This window comes from Gekko japonicus, unplaced genomic scaffold (genome assembly GCF_001447785.1).
Source record: "Gekko japonicus isolate JY-2015 unplaced genomic scaffold, Gekko_japonicus_V1.1 scaffold493, whole genome shotgun sequence".
Classification (NCBI taxonomy): Eukaryota; Metazoa; Chordata; class Lepidosauria; order Squamata; family Gekkonidae; genus Gekko; species Gekko japonicus.
In genome coordinates, this window is record NW_015175371.1 from 423,396 (window position 1) to 432,854 (window position 9,459).

Below are 9,459 nucleotides of genomic sequence, written 5' to 3' on the forward strand. Positions count from 1 at the left end.
GAACCCCTGTCCTATGTGTGGGTTTAGCAAGGTCCTGACCCCAATTAATTATGCAGATATTCAACCTAGCCAATCCAAGGATTTATTTCAAGGTGTTTCCTCTTGCTGAGTCATAAATTAATGTGCTGAGTGTGCTGGGAACTGATAACATCTATCTGAAGTGAAGCAGGAGGTAGGGGCAAAGATTACTCACTGGGTTAGCATAATCCATCTTGGTGCTGAGCTGGCTGTTTGCCAATCATGCTGATGAAGAAATTGAAAAAAGATCCCTGACAGGGGAGTACATTTTATGCTTTGAAGTGATCCCACCACAAAGAAGTGAAGCAAAATATATGACCAGCAGTGCAATCCTAAACAGAGTTATAGTCTTCTAAATGCAATAAAGTAAAAGGACTTTCAGACTGTACCATAAGGCTGAAGTCTGTACACAATTAATGGGAAGGGAAGTAAGCTAACCTGAACACAGTGGGAGATACTTCCAAGTATTTGATGCATAGTATTTGTTGATATGCCAACTTCCTCTTTTGGTTGCCCTCATGTTTAGAAAGAAAATGTACTTATAATACATTCCCCAACAACTTTAACATTAATGTTTCTTCAAGCTTTGCATATTACTTGGCTAATTGCAGAACAGGCTTTTCACTGGCAGTTCTTTAATGAGTGCCTTCTTTCACCTAAAAAGTGCAAATCCCATGAAAAAGACAAATCCAAACCACATGATGACCACAGGGGAACTAAAAGTGCAATGGTAAACAGGGTTATATACTTCTAAGATGCAAATGGGTATAACTCTGTTTACCATTACATTGTGAGAGGAACATCATTAAATAAGGTATGAAGAGCTGGTATTAAAAAAAAGATTTTGTGTTTTTTTTTTAAATAAATTTGGAGGGGTGATTACATGTACATAGAGCATGGAGCAATGATAATAGCAAGGAGCAGAAGTCTGTTTTAAAGGCTTTAGAAAATCATTGTTCAACTAAACAAAGCATGACATTCTTATCATAAGGATAATGATTAGGCCAGGCATATTATATCTCACTTTGTCTCCAAATGCATTTCCTCTCATTTCTTTTCTGAGGTCCTCCTAACAGACCTGAAGCCTTTGGAATTGTCTACAGGTTGAGCCGTTGCTGGAATATGCTAATTTACACCTAGGTATTCTATATTAGCTAAATGATGAGGAAATGGATTTTTTCATGCTAATTAAAGAAAACCTGGCAATGAGAATCTGTCACACCTTCTCTTCAAAGAGGAGAAAAAATATATGATATAAATTTTTAAGACTATTTTTTTAACTATTTAATGAGTCTGGTAGGAGAGATGATACTAAGATGCCTAAAGAGAGCTTGAGGATCTGATGGTAACTAAAACCAGAAAAATGGATCAGACTCATGGGGTTGGAATCCAAATGGACTAACCTGTAAATGTATTGTTCTTTGGACTGTCTACTTCAAAATAGCATCTTGAGCCTGTATCACTAAGAATCATGTAATCTTTTTTTTTTTTAAAAGAATCATTATATGTTTTTGATAAATAGATGTTGAGATATACTAAACTGAGTTTGTAGTTCTGATAGATTCACTTGACACATGGCTTGGTAGGAGAAGATACTGTTCCTGTGTGTGCTAGTACTAGCTGGCTGGAAGGGATTCTGGAAGAAAAAAGGGTATTACCAGGGATATATTAGGCACTAAATAATGTGCTTTCATTCACAAACATTGCTAACAGTTTGCACATTCAGAAATGTTACAAATCAATTGGAAAAGTCAAAAATTCTAAAAATGACAGGGACAAACAAGGCATGATATGAGTAACAAGATGCAAGACAAGCAATTTATTATACCTTTCTAGATTTATTGAGGCCAGTGAGCTTCAAAGGATTTACTCTGTTTAGGCACCGTCAGTAGAGTACAGTTTGGCAAAACAAGCAAACTCATTAAAAATTGACTTGTTGAATACAAAAAAGTCCTAATCCCACCCCCCAAGTATTTTATAAATGGAGACAAACCCAAAAGAACCACAAAAAATGTACAGGTTTTTTCCTGTTTATTCCTTTTTAAAAAATGAACTGTTTATTGAAGATTGAAATAAAATACAATGCAGTACTTGTAAAGCATGAATGAAAACAATTACAAAATGATCATTACGTTTGTGGTGAATCAAGGATTGTCATTACAAGTTATCTGCTAATTTCGAGTTTATCATTCAAATATCAAGGTCCATTAATCCTTAGTTAAATTGCTATTTTAAAAGATTTTTTAAAACTTAAGGAGATGCATGAATTTTTAAAACTTGAGTATTTTTGCACTATTTAAGAAAAATGAGACGTTAAATACATATGAGCTGTGCTGGACATTGCAGTGATATGATTTTATGATAACGTTTATGTGGTTCTTAAAATTGACCTGAATTGTACTGGTCCATAAAGGCTATTTTGTGAAATGGAGATAAATTACCATGGAGGCTATAGACAGAAGCCTAAGTGTTAATGCATTGATCATCACTATGAATACACTACTGTACCAACCTGCTCATAAAAATGCAAATGGTTCCTGCTGTTAATATATAAAATGGTGACAAATGAAACTCTTAAAGGCATTATGCAGCCTTGAAATAATTTAGAATTATTTGGAAATTTCCAGCAAAAATGTGTTCCTTCACAGACAAGTGGGGGAAAATATTAGGGAAACACAACTAAAAAACAGTGAGACATAAAGACAAAAGCTCGGATATAAAACCAGCTCACCTTCAGAAGTCCCTTAAAAATGACATAATACCTGTAATTTGGGGATCACTCAGGAAATTAGAACACTACTTCTTTTACGTCCATTAGTCTCAATGTTCTCCATTACTAGCAGCTAGGAAACCAGTCCTCTGTTTCTTGTTCAAAATACTGAACTACCAAGACATAAAATCCGTAGAAAGGAAATATGGGGTCATTTTGTAGCTCAGAAACTTGTACCTTCAATGGTGTCTGTATTCAGCTGTTTTGACTTTGTGTGTGTAAGAGAAGAGTTTTGGACCTGGGGTTCCTAATGTCTTCATCTCAGAATACACCATTTAATGGTAGACCTGAAACTGAAATTTGCCATCATCTGGCAGCATAACAAAAATTTATGAATGATTGAGGGAGAAGGAGAGGGAGAGATAATGAGCAACGGAGATGGGGAGGTGAAAATGTAGGGTAACTGGGCTGAAAGCAATAGTAGCTAGGGCAAAAGAGAGCAAGGGAGAGATAAGGAGCAAGAAAGAGAGAAACTCGTATGGTTCCCATCATGGTGATGGAAGAGACAGTGCAGTGGAGGGTTCAATGGTAGAGCATCTGCTTGGTATGCAGAAGGTCCCAGGTTCAATCCCTAGTATCTTCAATTAAAAGGACCAGGCAGTAGGTGAAGTGAAAGACCTCTACCTGAGATCTTGGAGAGTCACTGCCAGTGTGAGTAGACACTACTGAACTTGACGGAACAACAGAATGATTCAGTATAAGGCAGCTTCCTGTGTGATCATGTGAGGGACTGTCCTGGGGTAAATCTAAGCTGCACTGAACCAACCCTCAGAGCTCCAGCAGTGAAGGGCAGTTGGGTAAGGTAAAAAAAAACCCTAAAATGATAGGCATACCGGATAGGTCTTCATATATTCTTTTCTGCTGCTCGTGGGAACCAGATTCTCTGGTTATTTAAGTTACTCTGAGGGGAATACTAATAGGCACCTTGGTGTCCTGATGAGAGCAGAAAGGCAAACTATAGATTTTGTAAATAAAATAGTGTAGGATATTAAATCATCCTGCTGTCTGAGGACTTGATAAAGTTATGGGGAAGGTATTGTATATTTTGAGGGAAGATTTTATGAGGCTATCTGTCATCTTCCAACTTTGAATATGGGTTCGATACATTTAAATAGATGAAACGTCTTCAAATAGATCCATGGAGATACCTATTTGAGGGTTGAAAGGTTAGAGTGCTGACCAATGAATGGAGAATTGTAAACCAGGCTGAAATCTCTTTGCTGCCATGAAGCTCACTGGATGACCGTGGCCAGTCTCTGTCTCCAGACTGACCCACCTCACAGGGTTGTTGTTAAATAAATTGTAGGCAGAGACCACCATGCTGGATCAGGCCAAAGGGCCATCCAGTCCAACACTCTGTATCACACAGTGGCCAGAAATACCAGTGCCATCAGGAGGTCCACCAGTGGGGCCAGGACATTAGAAGCCCTCCCACTGTTGACCCCCCCAAGCACCAAGATGACAGAGCATCACTTGCCCCAGAGTCCCTATCTATACCTTGTGGCTAATAGCCACTGATGGAACTTTACACTCTGACCATTATTTTTGTCTTTAGCAGACTTTTAAAAATTAAATATGTGGATAACAGAGGAAGATAAAAATACACCATTTTAAAAACAAACGATTTCTTGTGTGTGTATAGAGGAGGCGTGGTATCCAAGCTCCTCACTTTATCAAATCAGACTCATCCCGAGCGACCTCACTTCACCAGGGCTCAATTATTCAGACAATGAAAGAAAAAAACCTTCCCCAGCTGTTTTTGCCATTGCTAAGATGAGAAGGTGGTAGACAACTTAAGGTTAAGCCATCCTAGTAACAAAAACATTTCTTTAAGGCACTATTAAGAATTTTTTTAAATGGTTCATTGGGTGTTCCCCATTTTGATTGTAATGCTGTATTCAACGCAGAATAATACTGGCAATGATGTATTCAAAAAGTATTTCCTTCTTTTTCCTAATTTCTTTGCTAGCCCTGAACAAAGGTATGTGATCACTGGAGTGAGACAAACTATAAAACCTCTCAGATTGTTTTTTTTTAATGCTTTTTATTTTGTGCATTAAATGTACTTATACAGGCCAGAGACAGGTTATCATCACTTTGAAAACTAGATGTAAAAATGTTTTAAATGTTAATAAATGGAAATGAAAAAAGTGACAGCAAAAGTTAAATATAATGATTTGGCAGATTTTCAACTTAACTATTCTGATTCTTTCAGATTTTTAGTGGTTTTAGTTCTCCACTTTTTACTGTTAGTTGTTCACATTTGCTTATAATTGTGTAGTTCTTATATGCAATGTATAACTTATTTATTTATACATAAAATATATGCAATTTATAGATGTAATAGACATAATATACATATAGTAGGCAATGCCAATTTATTGACAAGTAAATAATGTTGAAAAATGTGTGTGCATTTAATGGGGATAATCTGGACCAGATTTAAAAAAAAAAAAGAAATCTAAAGAATTACAAGTTCAATTTGCACAGGATAGAAGCAAAATGCAAATAAATGGGGGGGTAGACACTGGATGAGTAATTAGGAAGCATTCATGACTCAGCAGTGGTGCATCTACTTTGCATGCAGAAAATCCCAGTTTCAATTCCCAGAGCCTCCACAGTTGAAAGGCTTTAGTAGAAGGTAATGTGAAAGAGCTGTAACAGAAACCCTGGAAAGCCACTGCCAGTCACAGCAGGACCAGTATAAGGCAGCTTAATGCATTCTTCTGATTTCTCCAACCAAACAAATAGGACTGGATGGCATAAAAAATGTTCTTGTTAGACCTCTTCACTTCAAACAATTACACGATGTCATACAGTTTGTTACCCAAATCGCTTGTTCACATGAAGGCCCTATAAGAAGCAAAGGTGTCCCTCTGCAGGCACAGCACAGACAGATAAACTGTGATGAATTAAAAGCGGAGAGCTTTAACCCTATGTATACTAGACCAACATTCAAAAAATGAGGGGAATAAGCTTTTTAAAATAAAGGAGTTTTTATTTAACAAAGAAAATCCGGTTCAGTCGGCCACCAACCCTTGTGGCCGTGTGGCTGATGGGCCACCTTTGCCTCCCAGCTAGGAGGAGAGGCAGGCATCCTGCCCAAACTGGGCTTCAGCTGGGTATTTGGAAGGGGCGGGGCCGGAGATCTCCTGGGCTGGCCCCCGCCTCTTCAGTTAAGTCTTTGCTCTCTTCGTGGCCCACCCTCCTGCCCTGTAGTGCAGGCTTTGGCTGGTCACCCAGTTGGCGGCCAAGTAGGAATTTTTCATCCCTTCCTGAATTGGCTCTGTGGAGGGGGTGTTTTCCCCTACCTTGTACTGCTGCAGTGGTTTGGGATATTGGCTGGGGTGGCCGTGTTAAATAGGTTGGTCACTTTAAGGGTTGGCAGGGGTTTTATTTGAATATTAATTGTGGTATGGTGAGCGCTGGCTGACACCCCCTTTTTGTGTATAAGAGTCTGGTGACTACAGCCTTTGGGCCCTGCATCCTGGGGCAGGGAAAGCAGACTGCCTATGGGTCCACCCTTTGAGTCTTGCAGCTTGGGGATGGGATCCAGGGTGCTTACCCAATTGCTGGCTGGGCAGGAGCCATACCTTGTTGGCTCCTGCCTGGGGCAGGGAGTCTTCCCTATTTTACATAGCAAGGGAGGGTCTTGTAACCCCTGGCCTTGACCATTCCACAAACAGTTTAGCCCCTGCCATTTCAGTTGTTGTTAACAGTTAATAAAGTGGCCCTTTAGTTAACCCAACACTGTTGTCTGTCTCTTCATTCTGGCTTGGGGGGGGGAAGTTTTAAAAGTGGTTTTTGCAAAGAAAATGACAATTTTACAGAATGGAAAAACAAGATTGTTCTTAAAAGACTGAAACCTTTCCCTATCAAGCTACCAGACTATGGCTGGGGGGGGGTTAAGAAGAGGAGGGGGGAACCCAAAAAACATGCAAGCCTGCTCTTGAAGGTGTTGATGCAGGTTTGTACAGGGAAATTGGCCAGGTGGGAGAAGCACAACAGAACAGTGTTGAGAAGCAGAGGGGTCAGCCAAGAGGCTGGGGTAACAGGAAGGAATCCCAAACCAGCTACGAATTGGATGGGCTGAAAAATAACTTTTTATACAGTTTTACTAAGATTGAGGAGAGGAAGGGGTGTTGACATTCCAATGAAATGTAATCTTTGTGGAGATGAGCTAATTTGACAAAGAGATTCTTTGTGCGTATTGTGGAGGAGCGCTTTCTCCCTTTACATTAAAAAATAACAAAAAATATTCTTGAAATGTACTGGGTTGAGACGCGTAGAGTGATTAGCTGATGTTTATTAAGTGGTTTCAGCTCAAAACTCAGACAAACTTGCAGGGTCAGAGCCCTACTTCTATTCATGAAACACCCCACACCCAACACACACCCCACATCCCATGACAGGCTATTTACAGAGTATTGTTTAACAATTGGCTACTACTAGGATCCAAATCTATCTAGTGGTTCATTCTAGGATCAAAGCCTTCTATTGTGATGCGCTCCAAGCTACGCTATTCCACATGTTCGCTAGTGAGCCCTTTCGCAAGTACAGTTCTATCGCGATAAATAACAGTTCCCTTCAGGTGTATGAAGTCTGAGTATTGATGGCTGAATGTTTTACATGATTGAGTGGGGGGGGGGTTCTTCCTGTTCATCCCTTAAGATAAGGATGGAACAACTGGGACTGGCCCATTGCTCATTGTCTTGGTTATTTAGGTCACTCTTTTAGATCAAATTATCAGGCAGGAGACTTCTAGGTCCTTGGGGAGAATGGCCCTCCAATTGACTCCCACTGGAGATGGCCTTTTGCATAATGAATGGAAGAACTGTCTTCACATTTCTTTCACACTCTCAGCATGAGTCACTGTCATTTCAATATCAGTTTGATACAGACTCCATCTTTCACTACAAGATAAGCCCATACTTACCATAACACAACAAAACATGGTTGGTTATGTGATGCCATCAGCATATTCTTAGTGAAGATAATGTTCTACCTGAACTGTGCTTGTGCTTTTTGACTTTGTCACATATTTGATTGGCATTATGTTGCCTACATCGTCCTGGCTGACTAGATTGTCTCTATGTTCTTAAAGGACAATACTATGTTAAAGCTGTATATCAGTGATCTCAGTGTGGCACTTGTGAGCAGCACTGGTTCTTACACAAAGCAAAGAGCTAGTCTTGTTTTCTCTCTCCGTCCAATGAGAGCTGGGGATGCTTCAGAAGAACCAAGCTATTAACTTTGTGTATGCAGGGAGCACTCAGTCAGAAACTGACTCCGTCACTTGACTGGGAGCTTCTTCGCATTTTGTGGTTGGTCTGGACTCCCAAGGCAACCATTTTGGATTGGCTATGATCCCCAGGACAGCCATTTTATGATGGCACCAACTTTTCACCCTCAAAATTCCAGAAGTGTCCACAGACTCTATGAGATTATGGACTCCAACTCTATAGCAACAAAACCAGAAGCTGCAAATAGCCAATGAATGATATATGAAAAGGATAAGTGGAGAGGTTTCATGAAGTATTAAGCGTCTCTAAAAGCACACTCACCTCTGCCCTGAAAATGTTGTCAGCAAAAGTGTGACACACAAAGCTTGTTTTATGTAATAATTTTCTTTTGAAATTCCAAATAAAATAGTAGTATTTTCCTCTTCCTACACAGATTGTATTTTAGAGATTTTGCTTGGTTGAAGAGCATGAAATAATACTCCTGTCAAACCGCTTTACTGCAACTGATTACATGATGTGCCACTCATTCTTGGCCTGTATTTACCTCTTTTTTATCTGAAAACATACTATTATTGCAGAGTTCATTATTGTAAATGTCTGACAGAGATGCTGAGCAGGGGAAATGAAGTTCTATATTTCTAGTTGTAGTTTTTCTACTTCTGTCTTTATTAACATTTGTTGTGTACCCAGCTGAATAAAACACCACTGGATATTTTAAGCATAATTTACATAGTACTGGATAACACATCATGGTTGGCCTGGGCTGGAAGGATCACTAATGTGTTACTGCTGGGGCAGGCTCCCTCGTGGCTTTAAGAAACCTGCAACCACTGCTGCACCTGAGAGACAACCACCTGTTAGGTGTAGGAGGTGGGGGGAGTGTGTTGGAAGCCATCCCACCTCCTCTCCTACACCTGACAGGCAGCTTCCTGTCCAGTGTAGGAGAGGGAGAGGTATTAGAAGCCACTGTGGAGGTGGGGCTGCACCTGACAGACTGTTGGCCTATGCGTCATTTCTGTTATAAATGTATGTATGTTTGTGGTTGCTATGGATCCACAAGGGTTAAGCTGACTCAAAATATTATAAAAATGCAAAATTTATTCAGGTGTACACATTTTAAAACTTAGACTCATTAAAAATATACCATTCAGACATAAAAAAACTTCTCAACATTCATACATAGATGGGTTAGTGCTGTGCAACTGAACCAAACGCGTTTCGGCCCCTCAAAGGGCCTTCCTCAGTGGTCACAATTCCAATTACAAATTTGACATACACTCAAAAATTTTTTTTACATAAGATGTACATATACAGGAGAAGGCCAGATGTTGTTTCCTAAGTACTGATTGCAAACAGAAAAAGAGGGAAAAGGGAAGCAAAGAAAAATTCATTATATTTTCCCTTATGTACATTATTGTTAATTGACAA